Raw genomic sequence first — 26,199 nt, 5'->3', positions numbered from 1 at the left:
CGAGTGGAATGTGCGCGAACTCCTTCAGGTGCGGGTCTCCCAGAAGCTTGGTACGCTAACAGGATACATTGGGAAATCCAGCGTGACAGAGAGATTTTTGATACTGCTTTCCCCAAATTAAATGTGGCAAAGGAAATGAACAGCTGGTCGGATTGCCTGTGACCAGCTGTTCTATGAGTATAAAAACGCAGCTGCCTATGAACATCTAATGAGTGCAGCTTGTACTCTCCTTTATTCTGATATTTAGGAAAAAAGACCGGTAGATTTATGGATTGATTTATATTGGTTTCTGATGCTATTTTGGGAAGGAAGGAGGGATTGGTCCTGAGGTACACTCTATCCGGATGAAAGATCAAGTAAGGAGGTTTCACAGAAAGAGCTTGAAGCTCCGAAACTCTTTTCGCTGAAGTAATGGCTACAAGGAATGCTGTTTTCCAGGACAAGTATTTGAGATCCACTGAAGCAGCAGGTTCAAATGGTGGAGAAGTCAGGGCTTGAAGAACTAGTGAAAGATCCCAAGGGGGGACGGCTTCTTTTATAGGGGGTCTAAGCAAAAAGGTGCCCTTGAGAAAGGTTTTACACAATTTGGCCGACATCAAGGGCCCTGTGTCATGTCCCACATGGTAATGGGAGATGGCAGCCAATTGCACTTTGACAGTTGAGCAACTAGCGCCTTCCTGAAAAAGTTTGGTTAGGAAGTCTAATATGGATGGAAGAGGAGCCGTAAAGGGATCTAGATTATGATGCTCCGCATAGACGGAGAAACGTTTCCATTTACTGCGGTACACTTTCCTGGTGGAAGGTTTATGCGCTGCCATGAGGATGGCTTTAACTGGTGAAGAGATACCGGGAGTCCTAACTAGGAGTGGAACTGGAGCAACCAAGCCGTCAGCTTCAGATTGTCCAAATTTGGGGTCGGTAAGCCCGACGGATGGGAGATTAGATCTGGACTGGGATCCAGAATATAAGGAGGATTCACTAGGTGAGACCACAGGTAAGGGAACCAAATTTGCCGAGGCCAGAATGGGGCAATGAGGATCATCCTGCTCCCCAACTGCGAGGCTTTCTGTAAGAGCTGCAGCATCAGGGGTAGAGGAGGATAGGCATAAAGTAGACCGGGTGGCCAAGCATGCACCAAAGCATCTCTTGGGGTTTCCCCTGGAGGGGGAATCAGAGCGAAGAAATTGCCGCATTTGGTGTTTGAGGGAGAGGCAAAAAGATCGCAGCAGGGTTGCCCCCATATTGTGAATATCTGCTTCGCTACTAGTGGGTTGAGAGACCACTCATACGGGGTAAGAAGGGTGCGGCTGAGTTTGTCCGCTAGGATGTTGGCCCGCCCCGGAATGTGCGTTGCAATCAGAAAGCGGTTGGTGGAAATCGCCCATTCCCACACTCTCATGGCTTCGCGGCATAGAGGGTAAGACCTGGTTCCCCCCCGTTTGTTGATGTACCAGACAACCGACATGCTGTCCGACTGAATTGCAATCGTTCCTACGGGGAGGAGATTCTGAAGTGCTTGCAACGTGTACAGCACCGCGCTCATCTCCAGAACGTTGATATGCAGGGAGGTCTCTGTATCGTTCCACGTGCCTTGGACGGTCCTGCCTGAATAATGCCCCCCCCCACCCGAGGCGGGAGGCGTCCGTGGTCACCGTGGCGAGAGGGGGAGAGGTGCAGAAGGGTCGGCCCATATGGAGATCCGGAGCATGGAGCCACTATAATAGAGCCCTCCTGCAAGCCTTGCTGATAGCAATGGGGTGATGGAGAGGAAAAGACAGAAAGGACCATTGTACTAGAAGGGTCCACTGCAGTACCCGCATGTTCAGACGGGCGCATGGAAGGAGCGTTATCGCTGCCGCCATGGAGCCCAGCACCCTCAGGACCAATTCCGCCGGTGGAGTCTCTGATTGGAGGATGGCCCGCACATGAAGTTGCAAATTCCGTAGTCGTTCTGACGTCAGGAAGGCTCGTAGATCTCTGGTGTCTATTCTGGCTCCTATGAATTCTATGACTTGTGTCGGGGCCAGAAAGGATTTGTCGGCATTGATGGTGATGCCTAACTGGGGGGCTAGGCGGAGAAAGAAATCTCTGGCTGAGCAAAGTAGATGCCTTGTTGGGGCGGTCAGGAGCCAGCCATCCAGGTACGGAAAGACCTGTATTCCTTGGAGTCTCAGGTGGGCTGCAATCACTGCTAATACCTTGGTGAACACCCTGGGGGATGTGGTGCGGCCAAAGGGAAGGACCCTGAACTGGTAGTGACTGGCTCCCAGCCGGAAGCCGAGGAACCTCCTGGATCGTCTGTCCATTAGAATGTGGTAGTACGCATCCTTGAGGTCTATAGAGCACATCCACTTGTTCTCCCTTAGAAAGGGAAGAATAGATTGAAGAGTGACCATTCGGAATTTTTCCTTGGTTACCGACAGGTTCAAACGGGACAGGTCTAGAATCGGTCTCAAGTCCCCCGTCTTTTTTGGCACCAAAAAGAACCTGGAGTAGAACCCTAATCCGAGCTGGTCTTGGGGGACGGGCTGGATGGCTCTTTTTCTTAGCAGCTGCTGAATCTCTGCGGCTGCAGCCTCCCTCTGATCGGGTGGTACATCGGGGAGGTTCTTGAACTTGGGGACATGAAGTAATGGGATTTTGTATCCTCTGGATATAATTCGAAGCACCCAGCGGTCTGTCGCGATGGACTCCCATGCCGCTAGGTGCTCCGAGAAGCACCCCCCCGACTGCCTCCAGAGTGGAGCAGTCGGGCAACCCTTCAGGGCTGCTGCGTGGGCCGGTCAGAGAAAGGTACTCTGGACCCAAAGTTCCTCGGAGCCCCTCTGCCCCTGGGGTGGCGTCCTCCCTGTCCTCCTCTGCCACAGAAGGACTGGTTGTCCGGAGCGGGTTGGGAATGTTGTGATTTCCAGAACCACATCTTCTTCTGACCCTTTTGGTTCTTCGAAAAGGACCGCTGGGGAGCAGAGAAGTGGACTCCGATGGCAGACAACGTCTTCCCGTCCTTCTCGCTCTGGACAAGTGTCTCGCGAACCGTTTTGCCAAACAAGGCAGAACCATCGAAAGGGGCGTTCGCAAAGGACGCTTTAAAGGGCTCCATGAAGTCACAATGACGGAGCCAGGCCTGACGTCTCATGACTAGGCCCGCTCCGCTAACTCTAGCGGCTCCCTCGGTGGCGTGGGACAATAGCCGCATAGAGGTATTTGAAAGATCTCAGAGTGGCCATTCGGGTGGAGTACAATTGTTTGTCCTCCGCCAACATGGACTCAGTGGGGGAGGCAGCGTATTCTTTGATAAGATCCCGCTGCATCCTGATGACATGTGCCATATAGTTCAGAGACCTTACCGAAAAGGTCGCTGAACTAAAAACTCGCTACCCTAAGCGGTCCATTGAGCGGGACTCCCTGCTCGGTGGATGGACTGAGGGACTCTCCTGAGCTAGTTCCCTCTTCGTGGCTGCCGCCGTCAACATGGCATCTATGGGGGGACCCTTGCTCCAGTGTGACCAGTCTGTGGGGGGGGGGGGGCTTAGTATCCTGTCCGGGCGTTTGGGGATTGGCTCCATGGTGTCCGGGTCCTTCCAGGCCCTGGTGGTAATAAGGTCCACCAAGGGGTCGGCCAGGGGGGGACACCCAAGAGGTAGACGGGCCTGCTTCGAATGCCTCCAGAAACATGGACTCATCGAAGGAAGCCTTGGGGGCAGACCATCCACCTCTGATCCTCAGCATCTCCATGATGTCTCCAAAGGAGACATCCTCAGGGGGTGATCTTGGGGAGCCTTCCCCTTCATCCAAGTCCTTGTCCTCAGTTAAGGACTCAGGGGAGTTCACGTGCCTCCTCTTGCACTTGTGCTTGTGAGGCACTTCCTCGGGGGGGGGGGGGGGGCTGTCTGTCTGAGGAGGTCTCTCCAGCAACATCCTGTTCCAATGGAACAACCTGGGACACTGAAGCAGGTTGTCCCTGAGGCCGGGTGATGGAAGCCTGGCCCAGCAGAGAGGGAGTGCAGGGTGGAGCCGAGACAAGGGCCAGGGGTCCGGATGCTCTCGACAGAGCCCTCTCCACTTCATCGAAGGCTGAGGGGGAACCGCTCTCCCTGGGCTCCGAGAGCCGGCTCCCACTCGGATCCGATGAAGGGATCGGAGCCGGCACCGAGACCATCGGATCCGAAGGACCAGTGCGCACCGACCTGGACGGAGCCGAAGGCACACTGAATCCCTCGGATCCAAAGCTCGGGCCACGGCTCCGAGAGGTCGGATCCGACAGACTCGAGGGCAGGGTCGGATCCGAAGTACCAAGTACTGTCAGCGCCGACACCCCACCGGCTCCGACGCGGCTCGGCTCCGAACCCGGGTAGCGGGTCGGAGGAGGAGCAATTGGAGCGAAAAATGGTGTTGAGCTCCCCCCCCCCCCAAAGGGGGGGGGGGCAAGAGCACTCCCATCTGCAGCTGGGCCTGGATGAATCTTCGCATCATCCGGTCCAAGTCTGCATCTGACATGCTGAAAGTTGATCTCGACGAGGCCACTGAGGCAGGCCTGGAATGCCGCCTTGATGACCTCGATGGAGATCGGGTCTCCTCCTCCTCGGGCCCTGGGGAGAAGCAAGGAGATCGGAGCCGAGGAGGAAGAGACCTAGAAGCACTGGAGGGAGAAGCCCGCTTAGCTGGCGGGGCCGAAGCGGAGGCCTCGGCCCGCCGTTTGCGGTGCTTCTCCCTCCGTTTCTCCCTCCTAGCCTCCCTGTCCTCCGGTGCTTTAGCAAGAGTTTGAGTCCCAGCCGGAGGAAGGGGGGCAGGAGTGGCAATGACCACAGACTGCGGTAGTGCCATGGGAGCAGCGGAGGCCGGAGCTGAGTCCGGGGGCAAAAGTCCCGCCAGGACCAGCTTCGACCTCTGCTCTTTCAGTGCCCTGGGGTTGAACGCTGCACAAACGGTACAGCCTGAGGTGAGGTGCTCAACCCCAAGGCACCGAACGCACCGAGTGTGGCCATCAGTCGGGGAGAGCTTATGGCCACACTCGGTACATTTAGAAAAAATGGCTTTTGGGGCCTCAGCCATACTTTAAAGAAAAAGGAGTGCTACACAAACACACAGGCCCCAAAAACACAAACACACACACACACTCACTAACGACCAGCGAAGGGAGGGAAAACTATGTAAAAAAAAATAAAAATTACAGGGAACCTGACTCTTACACACTTTTTTAAAATTTAACTGTAGAGAAAAGTTGACTAAAACACACTTAACTGACGATTTCGCTAGAGCTCAAAGGAATCCAGCCATCCACAAGCACGGCAAACTAGATCTGAGGTCATGGAGGGTTGGCAGGGGACTATGGGTGAGGGGAGGAGCTAAGAGCTCAGATCCATTAGCTATGAAACAAGTTGCCGGCTCGGATTCGATATCGGATCCAAGACCCACAGGTTGCTGACAAATGAAGTCCCTACTTCAGATCTGGTCTTAAGTGGCTAGAATCATTGCCTTTAGTTTTATTTAGTATTAGAAGCGCAGTTAATGCTCCTAGAAAATTGATCCCTTGTGAAATCCTCATGTCAGACCACTGAGCATGGCTACACCCCCTCCCTAAGAATTTAGAGTTGCAAGATGTTAAGGAGACCATGCTTTTTTATTGTAAAATCACGTGTTATCTTTTGCATAAATATCATAGTATCGCTCTTTATGCAGCCCAATGACCCGCAGAACAGGATCACCATGATCTCCGTCCTGGAAATCAGGTATACATTCATGACTATTCCTGAAGAAACTAATTTAGCCCCAGATGGAAAGAACCATACTTGGTTTTGCTCACAACTGCTACTGCCATCCATTGTGAAGGACTGCCCACCTGGATCCATGTGTCGCTTGTCAAAACGACCTTCCCTTGTGATGAGTATGACTAAAACCCCACTGACATCAGACTACATGAACCAGCAGAACCATTCAAAAAAACAGCCTGTGATATCTTACCATCTAAACCAAATCCAGAACTGCTTGTGAATTGTTTGCCATCCAACCAGACTCCATATCTGCCATCCAGCTCACTTCTGGAACTGAATGAAGCTAGGCTACCTCTGCTGCTTGACCAGGAAGTTAAACAATATGATTCTGCTACCTCATCCTGATCTGATTTAACTTCCAGTGATTCTTCTTCAAATCCGGCAACATTTCTTTTTGCTACAAAGTCCAACATCACTGATGTATCCTGCCGTGTGGATACTGATTTGGACATAGCTTTAACTAGACAACATTCCCTTTTGAAATACTCTGCAATTAAGTCCCGTGGTTGATGACTTTTAGGTGATCAATTTCTTCTGCACAAACAGCAGCCCACTCGGCATACTTGTTTACAATTTCTTTGCAATCCTCTCCAGCCCCAACATGTTCGCCTTTCCTGGGGACCAATCATCACTACAATTATCGTGCTTTTTATCATTTTGTTTTGCCTGCTTTTGCCACCTGGAACCATGAGTGCATCATCCTCTGTAACCATCAGAACTGTAAGTACTCAATCATTACTTAACAGACGTCCACACTTTACTAAAAATAGAGAAGTATTTAGTTAGAAGTAAACCAAAAGCACCGGTATGGCATCCTCAATTTAATACTTCTGCCTTGCCTATTTATACACAGACCCTCAACGGTAGCAACTGCTGGGTTTGTGAGCATATTCCTACTGAACATGTTGGGGGTATTTTACCGATTCTATATCACTGACTGATTCTGAGCTTCATTTCATCTTATTTTTCTTGCTAAAAATTAGAACAGTCAACATGTTTCTACCCCTTTACTGTAATGCCACTTCAATTGGCGATGACTGCTAAAGGCTTTGTTTGCTATGGTAAAAATGGAACATTGTTTGCCAAAATTAGTACTTCCAATTTTACTTGGAATATTTATGATAGGGCTGGAGGACAGGGTATGGCACCATTGTGTGATTATTATTACATTTCTGGAAATCAAGCCTATCCCTGTTTACCTACAGAATGGACTGGTTGTTGTTATATTGGTAATGTTATTCCAGCTATTTGACATACAGGTACTTTGCTGGAGGGAAAGATTCACAATGCTCATCACAAAAGAGACACTAAAGACATTTCTAACCTAGTTGGTAAAATACATGCCTCCTGAGTATATAACAATACTGTACAACAAAATTATTTTAAAGGGCTTACTCACATGGATCTTGGTTATGGCATCATTTCTTGGGCAGGCATTATGGCTGCTTATAAGATTGTGAAATCAATCAGGGAACTCGGGGAATTACTTAAGGTCTTGGTGATTTTAAGTAATTCTACTTCTGAGTGTATGAAATTTGATAACCCAAGAACTGACTGCAATGAACTGTGTGGTGCCATAGAACAGCATGTCACTTGACCCTATCCTTGCTTCTGAAAGGTGTTCATGCTTGCTCATACAAATTGAGTGCTGCTTTTTTATTCCTGATAATACTGGTGCCATCCTTAGCTACCTAGAAATAATTCAAAAAGTTGCAGAAAATTCACATGCCAAAGAAGCTGATAGTTCCCAATGATCATGTTAACCGACCTTTTCTGTGGAAGGATGGATTTTAAAGTTTTTTGTGCTTTAGCCAGTATAATAATTCTGTTAGGCCTACTTCTCCTTATGCTTAAAGCATGCATTTTAAAATTATTAGAGTCCAAAAAGGATATCAGTTTAAACTTGATTGAGACTGCCCCATTGACCACTATTAATAAACATCATAGTATAGCAGAAAATGAAACTAAAATGTAAGATTTTACTAAGCTATATGATAACCTATGTAAAGAATTGGAGAAATGTGAAAATATACACAGTACTGAATGCATTACTGATAATTATTTACAGTATTCAGATTGCATTTTTGTTTCAGTCATAGGCATGTTTTCATTGCAAATATTATATTTCTGAAACAACTGTGTAAAGATTGTGCATGTTAAGAACAGAAAGAAACAGCATGTGAAAAATGTCTGATACCATGTAAAAAGGTGTCCGTTTGTCTGAGAAACTTGTAGTCATTGTCCAGTCGTAAATAATCATTATGATTTGGGTGATGTTTTACAGCATCAAATGGGGGAATGAGAAGGGTGAGAAGTACAGAGAAGGGAAAAATGTTCGTGTGTGTATTTCATTTATAATATGCTTTTACAGCTGAATGAAATTTCAGAGTGTTCTTTGGTATGTATAGATTTGTTCTGAGTAGAAAGATTTATTATGGAATTTAGAACTCATTCCTAATATGGGACATCATAAAGTAGCGAGGAGATTTTGGTCAGCAAAAAAAGAAGTTATGTACTCACCATAGCATTCTATTTGTGTTGTCCATCTCACCTTCATTCTTAGCAGGTTGGGTTCAGATCCATTCCTCAGACCGACTCGGCCTTATACAACAGCTCAAAGTCTTCCACTAGCTCGTGGCTATAAGTCTATCTCATCATGCACTAGGAGAGATCCACAGATTTTGTTTGCAGATATAACTAATATACTAAATAAAAATCAGTGAATGCCTTTAATCAAAACTACCTGCAGTCAAGAAGGTCAGAGAACATTAATAGCCAATTGCATCGGCTCGGTCTTCCAGGAGCAAAGGACAGAAGAAAGGAGGTGGGATGTAAGAATGAAGGCGAGATGGACAACACACATGGAACGTTATGGTGAGTACATAGCGTCTTTATGTGATGTTATCCTATCTCACCTTCATTCGTACTGGGTTGGGACTGCGTCCCTTGCACCAGCTGTCTTGGGTGGCTCAAGGGAGAATATTCTTCAGAACAGTGGACCCAAAGGAGGCCCTGTTCCTGAAGGCCAAATCTACTTTGTAATGAGAGATAAAGGTATGTGGCCTTGCCCATGTTGCTGCAGCACAAAAGGTATCAATAGATTGCCTTGCCCGAAAGGCAGACGAGGTTGCAATGGCTCTTGTAGAATGACCTTTGTCTTTGTGGGAAGTTCCTTGTTTCGAGACTGGTAAGTAAAGGTAATACAATCCGACAGCCATTTCAAAAGTGTGACTTTAGACACAGGAGCACCTTTCTTTGAGTCTGAAAAGGATACAAATAATTGGTCAGATTTTATGAAGTCCTTTGTCCTATGTAAGTAGAAATGTAATTGCCTATGTACATCCAGTTGGTGCAACATATATTTTGCCTTATTCTCATAGTTGGAGAAAAAAGCTGGTAGTTTTATGGATTGGTTCAAATTAGATTCTGAACATACTTTGGTAGAAAAGATGGGTTTGTTCATAGGGATAATCTTTCACTGTGAAAAAACATGTAGGGGAGCTTTATTGACAACACTTGCTGCTCAGAAACTCTTCTAGCAGAAGTAATAGCTATTAAAAGAATCGTTTTCCAAGTCAAATACTTAAGATCGCAGGATGATGCAGGCTCGAGTGGGGGAAGAATCAAATGGGATAAGACAAAATTCAAGTCCCATGGTGGTGGAAGGGCTTTAATAGGTGGTCTTAATAAAACAGTACCTTTAAGAAAGGCTTTGCAAAGTCTGTGGGACATCATACTGAGGCTTGATTCACCTAAATGAAAATTAGATATCACTGCTAACTGAACTTGAATAGTAGCTGCAGCTGCACCTTCATTAAAAAGCTTTTCTAAGAATTGATGAATGGAAGCTATTGGGGCAGAAAAGGATCAATGTGATTGCTCAAAGCCCATAAAGAAAATATTTTCTATTTGCTTCTATATAACTTTCTCGTCGGAGCTTTATGAGTCGAAATCAGGATATGTTTTACTGACGGAGAAAGGTTAGGGAGCCTGGCTATGTTGGAATCTGAGGAGCCAAGCTGTCAATTTGAGGGTTTGAAGGCAGGGGTGGAGCATCCCTGATGCGTGAATCAGGAGATCCGGAACTTGGTCCAAAATCCAAGGCTCCTTCTGGAGATGAAGCCACAGATTTGACAAGGCCAGGATGCAGAGATGAGTATCAAGTTCCTTCTCAAGTAACTGGCTTTCTGAAGAACTTTGGGTATCAAAGGAAAGGAAGGAAAGGCGTACAGGAGACCCGAGGGCCAATCATGGACAAGTGCATCCCTTGGTGACTCCCCTGAAGGGGAGATCAGGGCAAGGTACCTGCTGCATTTGGTATTTATGGATGTGAAAAAAAGGTAGCAGCAAGGCTGGAACCATTTGCAGAAAATCTTATCCGCCACTTCCGGTTTTAGGGACCACTCGTGAGGCATCAGAATTGCTATGTTGAGTTTGTCTGCTATCATGTTGGATTTCCCCAGGATGTATGTAGCTACCAGAAAGCGTTGGGAGGGGATCATCCAGTGTCATACTCTCATTGCCTCCCAACAAAGGTAATAAGATCTGGTTCCTCGTTTGTTTATGTACCACACAACTGACATGTTGTTTGTCTGTATTGCAATAGTTCCCAGCGGAAAAGAGTACTGGAATGCTTGCAACGCTAAAAGCACCGCTCTCATCCCCAGAACACTGATGTACAAATGGGCCTTGTAATCCTGCCAAGTGCCTTGGACTGTCCTTCCCAGATAATGCCCCCCCATCAGAGAGGTGACTGTGGTCACTGTGGCTAATGGCTAGGGAAGTACAAAGGGTCGCCTTAACGTCACATGAGTGGAGTAAAGTCACCAATGAAGGTCTTTCTTGCAAGATTCTGTTATCAATTTTGGTGGGACATGGGTAGTTCCTGCATTGACCACTGTGTGAACAGTAGCCACTGTAGAATTCTCATGTGCAGACATGCTAATGGAATCAGGGTTATAGCTGCTGCCATGGGTCCCAAGACTTTCAGAACTGTCCATGCTTGTACTTTTTTCTTGGAAATAAGGTTCAGGATCTGATGTCATACAACTTGAACCCTTTCCGAAGGAAGTTGGGTCATCATTTTTGTTGTATCTAAATCTGCTCCTATACAAACGATACACTGAGATGGCAACAAGGCAGATTTTTCATAGTTTTTGCGATCTGTGGGTGAGAGCTGGGATGCAAGGTGGTATCTCTTGCTTTTGTTAGTAGATACTTGGTGGTGGTGGATAGGAGCCAGTTGTCTAGGTACGAAAATACTCGGAATCTTAGGCATCTCAACTGAGCCCCAACCAATGCCATACACTTGGTGAACACTCTGGGGACTGTAGTGAGGCCAAAGGGCAGAGCTTGAAACTGGTAGTGAATGGCTCCCAGCCGAATGTGCAGATGACTCCTGGATTGCCTGTCTATTTTTATGTGGTAGTACGCATCCTGGATGTCTACAGAGCACATCCAATTGTCTTGTCCCAGAAAAAGGAGTATTGACTGCAGTGGTACCATCCGGAACTTTGACTTTTTTACTGATCTGTTTAATTTGCTGAGATCCAGGATGGGTCTCCAGTCCCCTGTTTTCTTTGGAACTAAAAAAAATCTTTAGTAAGGTCCGAATCATGTTTGGTCTGCTGGGACTGTTTGGGTGACTATTTTGTCTGGCAACTTGAGTATTTCTAGAGTTGTCTGTTCCCTTTGACTGGGTGGAATATCTGGGATATTTTTAATGTTTGGGACGAGGAACAAAATGGGTACAGAGTAACCTCTGGATACGATGGTTTGTACCCACGTGTTTTTGTTATTGTTAGCTAGGCTTCTGGGTACAAAGATAAGTGACCCCTGACTACCTCCAGAGATGGACAGTCAGGTCTCCCTTCAGGAGCGCTGAAAGGGCTTACCACGGAATGAGTCCCTGTCGCCATGATTCTGCAGACTCCCTCTGCCACGTGGTCAGAGTCTTCCATTACTGCTTCCCCCTCTGCCCCTGCGGGAAGAATCACCAAGTTTGTCTTGGAAAGATCTCTAGGATTTTTGAAACCACATTTTTCCCTCGTTCTGACCCTTTGGATAAAGTCTGGTAGGTAGGGAAAAACAAACTCCTATGGCAGAGAGAGTCTTTCCTTCTTGTTCACACCTGGTTAGTGCATCTTTAACTTTTGCTCCGAACAAACATGAGCCATCAAAAAGCGGCATTCACAAAAGAAGATTTAAAGGGCTCCGGAAAGTCACACAAGTGTATCCAGGAATGTCTCCTTAGGGAAATTCCTGAATGCGCTGCTCTGCTTGCTCAATCTGCTGCATAAGAAATGAGACTCATGGAGGAGTCAACCACTGAATTTAAGGTGGAGAGCTGACAGGAAATCTTCTTGGATACCCCTTCAGCTACTGAACCTTGGAGGGTATCTCCCAGCTCCTTCAGGAGCTCTCTCTGAAGTTTAGTAAAGTGAGTCAGGTAATTCAGTGATCTAAGTGCAAAAGTCACTGAAGAAAAGGTGTGCTTTCCATATCTGTTCATCGTACGAGACTCCTTGTTTGGCGGATGGACAGAAGAAGTCTTTGAGTGATCATTTTTGGTAGCTGCCGCCACCACCATAGCTTCTACTGGGACTCCTTTGGTTAGAAAATTCTTGTCCGCTGGTGAGGGGATGAATTTATTTGGCCTCCGAGGAACAGGTTCCACTGAATCTGGAGACTCCCACGCCTTTTGAGAAACTAGGTCCATTAGTTCGTCGACAGGTGGAGACACCCAAGTGGAGTAAGGACGAGATCCAAAAACCTTCAGGTATACAGACTCCTCCTCTGAAGGGTTGATAGACTTCCAGCCGCCTCTCTGTTTTAGTATTTCTAGGATGTCAATGAAGGAGACAGCCTCAGAAGGTGACTGTGGAGACCCTTCAGAATCATCAAGGTCTGTATCCGATGTGACAAACTCCTCTGGGGAGACTAAATGCTTCCTCTTACATAACCTCTTCCGAGGGACCTCCTCAGAGGGGTATTCTGTAGAGGTTTCGGAAGACAGGGGGTCACCCAATGGGGCATCCTGAGGCCTAGGATCTCCGTGTCCCTGTGGATACCGTGGTATAGAGACAGATACCGATGCCTTTGGGGGAAGACTGTCCTGACCCGACAGCGAACCTGTCTGTGGAGACAGCACTCTCCACTTCACCTCGAAAGCTCCCCGCCCCTGATCCAAGGAAACTCATGACTCCGAAGAACCAGAGGGAATCCCCGGAACCTAGGGGTTGGTTCCAAGGCTGAGGTAGGAGCCAAGCTCACCGGAGCCGATGCCCCGAGAGGCAAGTTTGGATCTGACAACTGTCCGATCCGACTCCCCTCCCCAGACCCGACTGCAGAGCGTCAGCTTCTAGATTCCTCATGATCAGATGGAACCGAGGACGTCAGAGAAATGTTCGGATCTGAAGATCCTGTGAAAGGTCTCGGTTCTGATGGTTCCACTACAATCACTTCTGGATATTCTGGTTCAGAGGTCTGAGATCAGATCGGAAGAGGAATTGAAGCTGAAAGGGTGGGCTTGGTCGGTTCTGAAGCCCTCTGGGTTGAATCCGACAACAGTTTGGCAAGCGCCAGTGTCCTTAACAGCCTTTGCCCCACACGATCCACATGATCATCGGACAGGCTCTTGGAAGATCGAGTCCAGGTGGCAGGAGATTTGGAGGACTGTAGCAATGGAGACCTTAGAGTGGGAGATACCGGTTCCAATTCAGGGGACCGGCTCCACAAATGAAATTCCACCGGCACCGAAACTGAAGGAGCTGAGGAAGTAGACTCCTCAGACCCGACAGCCTTTGGGTCCAGAGTTGAAACTTTTGGTAATTTTTTAGATGGCTCCGACTAAGCACTTAAAGATGAAGACCTTTTCCACGACTTGTTTGACTTTGAAGAAGGGGAATTGCTCGACTTTGAAGAACCCTGACCTTCTTCAATCGCTTCAGAAAAGGGAGGTTTTAACAGGCATCTTAGTATCAGTTTGTTCTTCCTTTCTAATAACACCCTGTGGCTAAAAGACTGACAGATGGCACAGGACTCTTGAACATGAACCACTCCAAGACAGTACACGCAAATGTTATGCCCATCAGTAATGGACATTTTGTGACCACATTTGACACATTTTTTAAACCCAGAGGGTTTAGCTTTTTTAGAATCCTTTGAAAACATAGTAGTAGTCAGCAATAACAAAAGAAATCAACTAACAACTATACAATATATAAATATATATACTCTACTACTTTTTTTTTTTAATAAGAAAACACTTAGACGAGGGGCAACAAAGGGAAAACCCTCTAAGTTAAACAAGCTAAGTCAGCCCTCTAATTTAAACGAACCAGCCTTAAGGAGTTTGAGGAAGAGAATAGAAAAGGGAAAGAAAGCTCTCTAACTAAAATTTGCTTTTCATAACTAATTTTAAAACTGGGAAAGGGGGAAAAGGCCTTACGAGGAAACGGCCAACAGCAGTGAAAACACAGGAAGAAAAAAATGAGAACACACCCAATTCACTTCAGTAAATATGAAATGGAATAAACACAGTTAGAAATAGCTAACAATCTTTTCAAAATATGAAGAAAAACTCTACTTGGCCAGAGCCAGTAGGAGCAGCACCCGATCTTGTTTAGCAGCAAATGAGATCTGGGGATCTCTCATAGTGCATGATGGGATAGGGTTTTAGCCATGAGCTAGTGGAAAAACTCATACTTTTGTATAAGACAGAGTCGGATCCGAGGATCGGATCCGAACCCAACCTGCTAAGTATGAAGGTGAGATAAAACAATATCACATTTAATTCTGTATTGTTCACATTGTTCATTTCTAATAGGTCTGCGGTGGTGGTGCTGCGGTAGCGTTGTCACCTCACAGTAAGACGTTGTCCTGTTCGATTCTCAGCTAAAGCGTCTTCTGTGTGGAGACATGCGTGAATGGGCATACCTTCGCTGAAGGTTGTGCATCAGGGCCGGCAACTCGGCACGTAAAAATCTACTACCAATCATTAGCGGACTGGAGTTCCGCTGTGGCGACCCCTAACCGGGAAAAGCCGAAAGACACAACAACAACATTGTTCATTTCTAATAGGTCAGCGGCAGTTTTATAACTGTTAAAAAATATTGCTTTTAATGAAAAAGTATACAATATGTTGATTTTTGTAGTTCAAGGAGACAGAATTTTGATTTCCTAGTCTTCCACGTGCATGTCTTTCTCCGCAGTAAAGGATATTTGTTATTTTCTGCTGAATTGTCTCGTATGAAAGTTATTTGGTACCTTAACACACAGGATCAAACAATGGAATCGAGTTGGGCCAAAGCAGTTCAGAGACTGTCCAATAAGAAAAATTTTTGGCAATAATAGACACAAAGAAGGACTTACTGGTAGTCAATACTACAATGCCTTTTTCATTTAAAAATTTTCAGTTTGTCTGATAGTTTTAAGCTTAACAGATACGTAAGTATTACAAAAGGGTTTTTCTTTTGTTCCCACCAAAAGGGCTGCTTTAGTTAAGGCCACAAATTGTCTCGAGGCATATACAGGTTCCAGATCTTATAACAGCGATTACGTCTGGAATTCCCAAAATCCACAAGAACAGTAGCAACTCTCCACTAAGCTCCAATGTAGCAGTGAAGGGCTCCAAGTTCTAACAGGTGTCAGTGTTTCTGGATATAACTTTGAAAAACTGGTTGGTCAAAACTCCTCTTACATCCGAGATGATTTTCATTTCAAAGTTAAAATCTCCAAAGTAATAATTCAGGAAAAGGCATACTTGTGACTACTGATGTGAAATCTATACATATGATCATTTCACAAGACATGGGGGTAGGATGGGAAAAAAAGTATGTTGTTACAAGAAAGTGATTACACAGTACAGAAGATACATTTTTTGAGTGAATGCATGGAAATGGTACTTGGTAATGTTTTTCTTTTTTTTTTTGTTTTTAAGGAATGTTTTTATCAGCAAAAAGTAGGACTGGCTATGGGTTCAACCATGGCTCCTAGTTTTGTCAATTTAGTGGAATATGTGACATACATCAACCAAAGCACTGAATTTTTTGAATTTATGCATGTAAGTGACAACAATATTTTTTCTGACACTTGGTTTACAGAAATAATGCTAGTAACAGGATTTGTATTTGTGTTTCCTATAAGAATGCTTCTAAGAGCACAATGTTACTTTATAAAAATATGCATCCTTACCACATGAAAAGTAAGGTTATGTAATCACCATAACTACGCATCTGTGTTACCCATTTTCATTCTTCCTCAACTGATGGGTTTCGGAACTGACTTTGAATCCAACTCAGACGCATTTAATAGACTCTCAGATCCAACTATCTAGCTTCTCCCTTTACCCATAATGTCCCAGTCAACCTGCAATACCTCAGATCAAGTATGCTGCCCAATAAGCAATAGGTGGAACTAACCAAACGCTAAGACAAAAGGAAGGCTAATAGCAGAAGACTGGGCTGAAACCTGGAACAGAGGTTCCACAACCATAAGGTCACTCTGGGAGCTGAATGGAAGGGGGATGGATGGTGGGGCAGTGAGGAAGAATGAAAATGGACAGCACAGACACATAGTTATGGTGAGTACATAACCTTAATATCTCATGCTATACTTTTCATCTGTTCCCCAAATGATGGGACAGAGTCCCCAGCTACGTGAACAGTGGGAGGCCCCCATGGAAGGATAGCACCAAAGATATTTGAACAGAAATACAAGTAAAGGAATTTGGACATGGTACTGTACAAAAAATAAGAAGACAAGGAAAAAATAGAAAAGGAGATCAGTAATGGAGGAATTAAAGAAATAGAAAAAAGAAGTTATGTACACACCATAATGTTCCATCTGAGTTGTTGCTCTTCATTTGTCTTCAACCTGTGGGTACTCGGATCTGGCATGGATCCAACTCACCCGCCTTTCCAGCATCTGATCCAAGCTCCCCCTACCTATAATGCCCATGTCTCCCGCCTCCCTTCAGACAGAGTTTGCTGCCTACCATAGCATCCCAATCTGATTGAAATCTAATCCCATGACAAGGATCTCCCTAAGCAAGCAGAGGAGAACAAAGGCACAACCTACACAAGGCAGGGGGGAGGAGGGAGGGATGGCTGGAGACAAATGAAGAACAACAACTCAGATGGAACATTATGGTGAGTACATAAATTTGTTATCTGAACTTGTTGCCTTCATTTGCTCTTCAACCTGTGGGACAGAGTCCCCAGATACTAAACACCTGGGAGGCCCTCATGGAAGGATATTCTAGAGCACACGGGAGCCAAAGGATGCCCTGTTCCTGGATAGAATGTCAAACTTGTAATGCCAGATGAAAGTATGTGAAGACGCCCAAGTAGCCACACAACAAATGTCATCCAGAGAAACTCTGGACCAGAAGGTAGCTGATGCAACCATAGATCTAGTGGAATATGCCTTAATATGACCTGGTGGGGTTAAACCTCTAGCTGAATACAGCAGGGAAATGCACTGGGAAATCCAACGGGCAATGGTGACCTTCGACATTGGTTTCCCTAAAAAGGACTTAGAATAGGAAATAAAAAGCTGGTCAGACTTACTAAAAGATTTAGTCCTATGCAGGCAAAAATTTAACTGTCTGTGTACATCCAACAAGTGGAGTTTGTACTCTCCCTTATTTTGAACATTTGGAAAGACAACCAGGAGATTAATCACTTGATTAATATTAGCTTCCGAAGCTACTTTAGGAAGAAAGGATGGACTAAAATGCAAGGACACCCTGTCTTTATGAAATACCAAATGGGGGGGGGCTTGACAAACAATGCCTGAAGCTCTGAAACCCTTTTGGCAGATGTAATAACAACCAAGAAAGCTGTCTTCCAGGATAGAAACTGTAAGTCCACTGAGGCTGCAGACTCAAAGGTGGGCGAGACCAAAGCTTGCAGAACTAACGTGAGATCCCAGGAAAGGGCTGGGTCCTTAACTGGTGGCCTAAGTAAAAAAATGTATTTCAAAAAGGCTTTACAAAGCTTAGAAGAAGCTAAAGAACCATATTGTCACCTACATGAAAGTTAAATATAGCTGTCAGCTGGACCTTGACCGTAGAAGAAATGGCACCTTGCTGAAAAATACTTGCTAAAAATTATAAAACTGCCTGAACTGGAGCAGTGAATGGGTCCAGGTCATGCTGAGAAGCCCAAATAGAAAAACATTTCCACTTATTGGAATAAACCTTCCTAGTAGAAGATTTATGAGGCACAACCAAAATTCTTTTGACCAGTGAGGATAACCTTTGAGTCCTGACTATAATGGGAACTGGAGCAGTCAAGCAGTGAGCTTCAGACTGACCAGGTCTGGATGGGGAATCCCTGAGGGATGAGAGATGAGATCTGGAATAGGATCAAACGTCCAGGGCGAACACACAACATGAGACCACAGAGAGGGGAACCATGTTTGGCGAGGCCAGAATGGGGGAATAAGGATGATAGAACATCCCAGCCTGTGAGCTTTCTGAATAAATGTCAATATTAGGGGCAAAGGAGAATGTGCATACAGGAGAGTGGAGGTCCAAGCATGAATCAGAGCATCTCTAGGGGCTTCCCCCTGAGGGGGTTCAGAGCGAAAAACTCACTGCACTTCGTGTTGGAAGGACAGGCAAAGAAATTGCAGCAAGACTGACCCCACTTGAGAAAGATCTGCTTTGCTACTGAAGGATTCAGAGACCACTCATAAGGCATCAGTATAGACCTGCTAAGCCTGTCGGCTAGAATGTTGGACCCCCCCGAAATATATGTTGCCACCAGAAAATGGCTGTTGATAACCCACTCCCACACTCTCATGGCCTCTCGACACAAAGGATAAGACGTGGTTCCCCCCTGCTTGTTGATGTACCAGACCACTGAAATATTGACCGTCTGGATAGCGATCTTCCCTAGAGGAAGGTGGACATGGAGAGCTTGCAACTCTAGGAGCACAGCCCTCATCTTCAGGACGTTGATATACAATTGAGTCTCGAAAGGGGACCATGTACCATGGACTGTCCTTCCCAAGCTGTGCCCCCCTTAGCAGGGAGGTGTTCGTGGTCACTGTGGGCAAAGGGAGAGGCAGAAGAAAGGGACAATCCCAGAGAATATCCGGGGAATGTATCTACCACAGAAAAGAGTCCCTGCACACCCGAGATACTCGAACAGAGATCTAGCATGGGCCACTGAACCACAAGGGTACACTGAAGTATCCACATGTGCAACCGAGCCATGGGTAAGAGTGTGATCGTGATCACCATGGACCCTAACACATGTAATACCAATTCCACCGTTGGCGAATGAACTTGAAGGATGCAGCAGACATGTAGTTTCAGAGACTGGATCCAATCTGAGGTTAGGAAGACCTTAGTTTGAATCATGTCCAACAGAGCTGCGATGAAATCTAGGACTTGAACTGTGGCCAGTAAAGATTTGTTGAGATTGATGGTTATGCCCAATTGGTGGGTTAAGTGAACCAGGGAATCCCTCGCTTGGCAGAGTTGATGCCTGGAAGGGGCAGCAAGAAGCCAGTCATCCAGGTAGGGAAAGACCTGGAATCCCAGTAGTCTCAGGTGAGCCACTACCACTGCCATCATTTTGGTGCACACCCTGGGGGCTGTGGTGAGACCAAAGTGGAGTTCTCCGAACTGGTAATGATTGGCTCCCAGCCATAAGTGGAGGAACCTTTGAGAGTGCCTGTCCAGTTTTATCTTGAAGGTCGACTGAGCACATCCAATCGCTCTCCTGCAGAGGGGGGAGGATAGACTGAAGAGTGACCATCCGGAATTTTATCTTGGCAACTGACAGATTTAAGATGGAGAGATCCAGAATGGGTCTCAAGTCCCCCGTCTTCTTTGGCACCAAAAAGCATCTGGAATAAATGCCTACACCAGTCTGGTCTGGGGGGACAGGTTCGATGACTTGCTTTTCTAGCAGCTTTGCAATTTCCAGTGCTCCTTCCTCCCTTTGCATGGATGGAATGTCCGGGAGGGTTTTGGGAGGGAGAGGTGATTAGTTGAAAGGGATATAATAGCCTCTGGATATGATTTGCAACACCTATCAATCGCTCATGAAAGACTCGCAGGCTGTTGATTGTAGGAAGAGGCATCCCTTGACTGCCTCCAGAGCTAAGCAGACAGGCAACCCTTCAGGGCTGCTGCACACCCCCTGTCTTGGGGGCGGAATCTGTTGAATCTTCCTCTGCCTCTAGGGAAAGGTGAGTCCTGAGCATCCTGGGAATAGCTCTTGAGACTTTTGGAACCACATCTTCTTTGCTCTCCGCTGATTCCTCGAAAAGGTTTGTTGGGAAGGGGGGGGGGGGGTGCAGAAGCGAATCCCGACGCAGAAAGTGTCTTCCCGTCCTTCTCATTTTGGACAAGAGTTCACATATTGACTTTCCAAACAGGGTGGAACAGTCGTACAGTTAGTACAGGGCAACTTAAAGGGTTCCAAGAAAGCGCAGACTCGGAGCCAGGCATGCCGCCTGATGGGAAAGCCTGTCCCGGCAGCTCTTGCGGCACCCTCAGTACCATTAGAGAAAAGCTCCATAGAGGTGTTAGCAATCGACATGAGGCTGGCCATGTGAGAAGAGAAAACCTACTGGTTCTCCACCGTCATTGACCCTGGGGTAGACCCAGCGATTTCACTGCCAAGGTCTTGCTGGAGTTTAATTACGTGTGCCATATAATTCAGCGCAGGTACAGAAAACGTGGCTGAACAGTACACCTGCTTCCCAAAGTGATCCATCGTCCTGGACTCCCGGTCTGGTGGATGGACCATGGAGCTGTCCTGTGTGAGCTCCTCTTAGTGGCCACTGCCACTACCATGCAATCTACGAAGGATCCCTTGGTCCAGTGGGTCCTATCTGATGGAGCACTGAAGACCTTGTTGGGGCGTTTGGAGATCGGCTCCATTGTGTCTGGTTCTGTCCATGCCCGAGATGTAATTAGATCCACAAGTGGATCCGCGGGAGGGGTCACCCAAGATGTAGAGGGTCCTGTGCCAAACGCCTCCAGGAATATCGATTTGTCTGAGTTGGGTTTCTGGGCAGATCAGCCCCCTTTTTCACGAAGGAAGTCCATGATGTCTCCAAAGGAGACATCCTCGGGGGGGGGGGGGACCAGGGGGAACCCTCTCCTTCCTCCAAATTGGCATCTCTGCCTCCTTTTGCACGTATGTTTTCGATGCATCTCCTCTGGGGGAGTTTCTGGGGAGGACTCAAAAACGTCTGGCTGCTCCAGCATGGGAGCTCCCTGCGGTGGAGAGGCAGCAGGCTGTCCCTGAGATAGCAGGATGGCAGAATCCATACCAGAAACAGAGGGAACCAGGGCGGACTCTGAAGAAGAGATAGTCAAGGGTCTCGATGGTATTGAGAGAACCCATTCCACCACATTGAAGGCAGAAGGAGAGTGAACCATTTGAGAAGGGAGCACAGATGGATCAGCCACCCTCTGGATCAACAGAGGAGTCAAAGCCAAGCCTCTAGGCACCGAGACTCCGACTGGAAGGCTCTGCTCCGAAGGTCTAAGAGCTGACACCATCCCCTTGGATCTGGCGCCGAGTTTACGGCTCCGAGAGTCGGACGAATCCAAGCTCATCTTATTAGACCTACTCAAGGTAATGGCCAGTGTAGAGGTACTAGGTACTGTTGGCGCTAACCCCTCGATGCCAACGGTCCTTGGATCTGAAGGCTCTGAAACCGGGGATCAGGTCGGAGAAGGAGCAATTGGTAGGAATGCGGATGCATGCCCCCCCCCCCCAGAGGGAGAGGGGGCAGGCAAGACTCCCATCTGTATCTGAGTGCAGATAAACTTCTGCATCATCCTGCCCACCTCCACTTCGGAAAGACTGCGGGTGGAGCAGGATGAAGACAGCACCGATACCGGCCTGGAGGGTCAGTGAGGTGAAGCAGGGGCTGGCGAATGCATTCGAAGCTCCTCGGCTCTGGGAAAAAGCAAGGGGATTGGAGCCGGGGAGACTCTGGTCAAAAAGTGGAGCGGAGCTTGGCCGGAGGACCAGCGGAGGCCAAGTGATCAGGGGATCGCTTCCTAGGCCTGTTCCTGTGTTTATGCTTGTCCCCGTCCCCAGACCTCTTGGCGGGAGGTTGAGTCCCAAAGGCCAGGGCAGACACAGAAGAAGCAGATAGTCGGGGTTGAGGAGGCCTGGGCCCTGGTGGTAGGAGGGGGAAGAAGGCCTTTTGAAATTAGCTTGTTCCTCCTGTCCATCAATGCGCGGGGCTTGAAGCCCACGTAGATGGAACAGGACTCAAGATGGGAAACCCCTAAGCATACTATGGCCACACTCAGTGCACTTTCTAAAGCCTGGTTTGGGGGTCTCCGACATGATCGCAGCAGGGAGGCCGAATGCGAGAGTGCACACACAAACACACACACACACACTAAAGAAAGAAGAAAGAAAGAATAGAAAAGAGAGAAATTTAAGTAAAAGGAAGGTAGAAAACTCACAAAAAGTAATCACTTAACCAAACAGAAGCTTAGAGCAGTGGATCACGATGCTTATGCGAGTGCAGCAAACGAGATTTGAAGGGAGGGAAGAGACAGGGACATTATGAGTAGGGGAGGAGCTTGGAGCTCAGATCAGATGCTGGAAAGCAGGCGAGTCAGATCTGTGCCGGATCAGAGTGCCCACAGGTTGAAGAGCAAATGAAGACGACTTCAGATCTGAGGTTATGGAGTACCTCCAAAGTGAAGGCTTCAGTGTAGAAAATCTAATTCAGAAAGCACCACAAAAGGATAGAGCAACGGAACTCCAAATTAAGCGGAAACCAGTAGAACAGAAAGCAATTGGTCAGATACCATATGAAGATATTTTGGAGCCTTCCACAGGAATCGGGTATAAACATTCACTTGAAGCTGGACATCAAGGGAAGGAACAGGAAACTGTGGAAACTGACACAGTTAATGTTGAGGAATGATAGGCCAGTGAGTTTTCATATGACAGAGCAACGGATGGCACAGGATGAAATTGAAGAGAACATGCCACAGGAAAATGCAATAGAACTTTCTACAGAATGCCTGCATGAACTGGAAAACAAAACATGTGCCCTCAGAATAGAAGAAAAAGAGCTAAGAGAAGAGTTGCTTGACTTAATAGCAATAGATAGATAGAGATATTAAGATCAGTGAAAGAAATAGACTGCAGAAGATCAATAAAATCCAAAAAGTCAGAAGTTTGATAAAACAAATGAACACAATAATTAGGATTGTCCATAGAGATCCATGCGATATAACAGAAGTAAACAGGATATATTACTGTGCAGCTAAATTAATAACTGATAATGTTCTACCTCAAGAACACAGGGTAGTGAGGGAGGGAAAGGGGAGAAATCGAATACCGTCATGGAAGTATCGAATAGAGAAAACGATAAAACAACTAAGACAAGAAGTGTCACTGTTAGAAGAGTATAGAAGAGGGAACAGATCAACAAAAATACTGAGAAAGCTAGATGTGATAAAAGAAATGCGCAGTATTAGAAGAGATCAGGATGTATCACTCACTATCGCAGATAACAAACTAAAAATCTCAGCAAAGGCGGAAGATACGCAGATAAATATAAAGGAAAAGTACAAAATAAGAAGTTATGTACCTACCATAACGTTCCATGTTAGTTGTCTTCTTCTCGCCTTCTTTCTTGCTGGATGGGTTCGGAGCCGATCCTCGGCTCCGACTCGGCCAATACTAAAGCTCGAGAGCTAATTCCACTGGCTAGAGGCTCCCCTATATCCCACAATGCTAGGCGGTAACTACTCAGATCTCGTTTGATAGCTAGACCAAGCAATTCTAGTCTCCATAGTATGGAGAAGGGTAACCCACCTCTATATAAACCAGAGTGTGAGGTATCCCAGACCTAACAAAAGGGGAAATAGAGGTGGTAGACCGTGTGGGAATGAAACTCTTCCAGAGGAAGATCACAAAATTAATTCCTATCGGTCTGTCCAGTCTTGGGGGAAGGAGGGTGGGACGCAAGAAAGAAGGCGAGAAGAAGACAACTAACATGGAACGTTATGGTAGGTACATAACTTCTTAATGTTAAGTTGTCTATCTCGCCTTCATTCTTGCTGGATGGGGCCGCGTCCCTAGCACCTTATCCCGGGTGGCCTATCGGAACAGACTCTTGAGAACAGTGGAACCAAAGTTGGCACGGTTTCCGGAGACCATGTCCAATTTGTAATGTGAAATAAAGGTATGAGGAGAAGCCCAAGTGGCTGCTGCACAAATGGAATCTATTGGCAGCCTGTCCTGAAAAGCTACGGATGTAGCTAATGCCCTAGTTGAATGAGCTCTAGGTCTTGAAGGTAGTTTTTGGTGTCTGATCTCATAGATGAAGGTAATTGTAGAGGTGAGCCATCTAGAAAGGGAAACTTTAGTAACTGGAAGGCCCGATTTCCCTTCCGCATATGATAGAAAAAGCTGATCAGATTTCCTGAATTGTTTAGTCCTGTCTAAATAATATCTAAGTTGGCGGTGAACATCCAGAAAATGTAGCTTTTGTTCCGACCTGTTGGAATAGTTAGGGAAAAGACGGGAGATCAATCGTTTGGTTTAGGTTTGTTTGAGAGGAAACCTTAGGTAAAAAGGATGGATTAGTACGGAGGGATACCCTATCTTTGTGAAACACTAAGTAAGGAGTGCGACTGCACAGAGCATGGAGTTCAGATATCCTTCTCGCTGAAGTTATGGCTACTAGAAAAAGTGTCTTCCATGAAAGCAACTTCAGGGAACATGAAGCCGCTGGTTCGAAAGGGGGAAGGATTAAGGATGCCAGAACCAAGTTCAAGTCCCATTGAGGCGGGGGATCTTTGATTGGAGGTTTGAGAAGAAAAACGCCCCTTAAAAAGGCTTTGCAGAGCTTGTGAGCCATGATGCCAGATTCCGAGACACCTACATGATAATTAGATATAGCAGCCAACTGAACTCTAATGGTAGATGAAGAAGAGCCTAAATGAAAGAGTTCTGCTAAAAAGTCTAGAATAGACTGGATAGGTGCAGTGAAGGGATCTATATTTTTTGATGTTGCCCAAAAGGAGAAGCGTTTCCATTTGCTATTATAAATCTTCCGGGTAGAAGATTTATGAGAGGCTATCAAGATATCTCGGACCGAGCGAGATATTAAGGGAAGCCTGGCTAAGGTCAGAATCGGAGAAACCACGCTGTGAGGTTGAGAGAATGAAGAGAATGGTGCAGCTGGCCCGATTGGTAGGTCAACAGATCTGGCACTGGGTCCAGATGCCAAAGCTGCTCCAAAAGGTAACGATGAAAGAACGGAAACTATATCTGTCGAGGCCAGTAAGGGGCAATGAGGATCATTGTCACTCTCAAGGCGATGGCTTTCTGAATTAGTTGAGTTATCAGTGGAAAAGGGGGAAAGGCATACAGAAGTCCCCGGGGCCAATCGTGGACTAGAGCGTCTCTGGTGGGATGGCCTGGTAATGGGAAGAGAGTGAAGAAGTCGTGACACTTGCTGTTTTGGGGAGTAGCAAAAAGATCGCAGCAAGGCTGGCCCCATCGTTGGAACACTTCTTCCAGTACTGATTTCTTCAGAGACCACTCGTGGGGCATGAGAATTGCCCTGCTCAACTTGTCTGCAATCACGTTGGATTTCCCGGGAATGTGCGTTGCTACCAGAAAACGCTGAGAAGAGATCGCCCATTGCCAAAGTCTGAGTGCCTCTCGACATAAGGGGTATGATCTGGTTCTGCCTTGTTTGTTGATGTACCACACTACGGACATGTTGTCAGTCTGAATTGCAATAGTCCCTGTGGGAAGAGAGTCGTGAAGGGCTTGCAACGCTAAAAGCACTGCTCTCATCTCTAAGACATTTATGTGCAAGTGGTACTCGAAAGGTTGCCATGTGCCCTGGACTGTCCTGCCCTGATAATGCCCCCCCACCCGATCAGGGAGGCGTCTGTTGTCAATGTGGTGACTGGAGGGGGGGGGGAGTGAAGGGTCTTCCTTGGAGAACCTGAGGTGATGTGATCCACCAAGACAGTTGATTCTTGCATGATTGAGTCAACAATATGGTGTGGGACATCGGGAGCTGTTGGAAGGACCATTGAGTAAACAGCATCCATTGGAGGATCCTCATGTGGAAGCGAGCTAAGGGGAGAAGGGGGATAGCTGCTACCATGAGTCCTAATACCTTCAAAACTAGTCTGGCTTTGACTTTGCTGCATTGTAAGAGAAGGTAAACTTGTTTGCGGATGTCTGACACTCTCTGCTCTGTAAGTCTGGCTGAAAGATTGAGTGTGTCTAATGTGGCGCCTACAAAGGTAATAGATTGACAAGGCGACAAGGCAGATTTTTCGAAATTTATTGAAATGCCTAGAGCTTGGCAAGTTTGGATAGTGAAGTCTCTGGATAGAAGTAGTTGATGTCTGGTGGTGGCAGTAAGGAGCCAGTCGTCTAAATATGGAAAC

The sequence above is a fragment of the Protopterus annectens genome, chromosome 8.part0 (genome assembly GCF_019279795.1).
Source record: "Protopterus annectens isolate FY-2018-M chromosome 8.part0, PAN1.0, whole genome shotgun sequence".
NCBI lineage: Eukaryota > Metazoa > Chordata > Ceratodontiformes > Protopteridae > Protopterus > Protopterus annectens.
Note: the sequence above shows the minus strand (reverse complement) of the source record.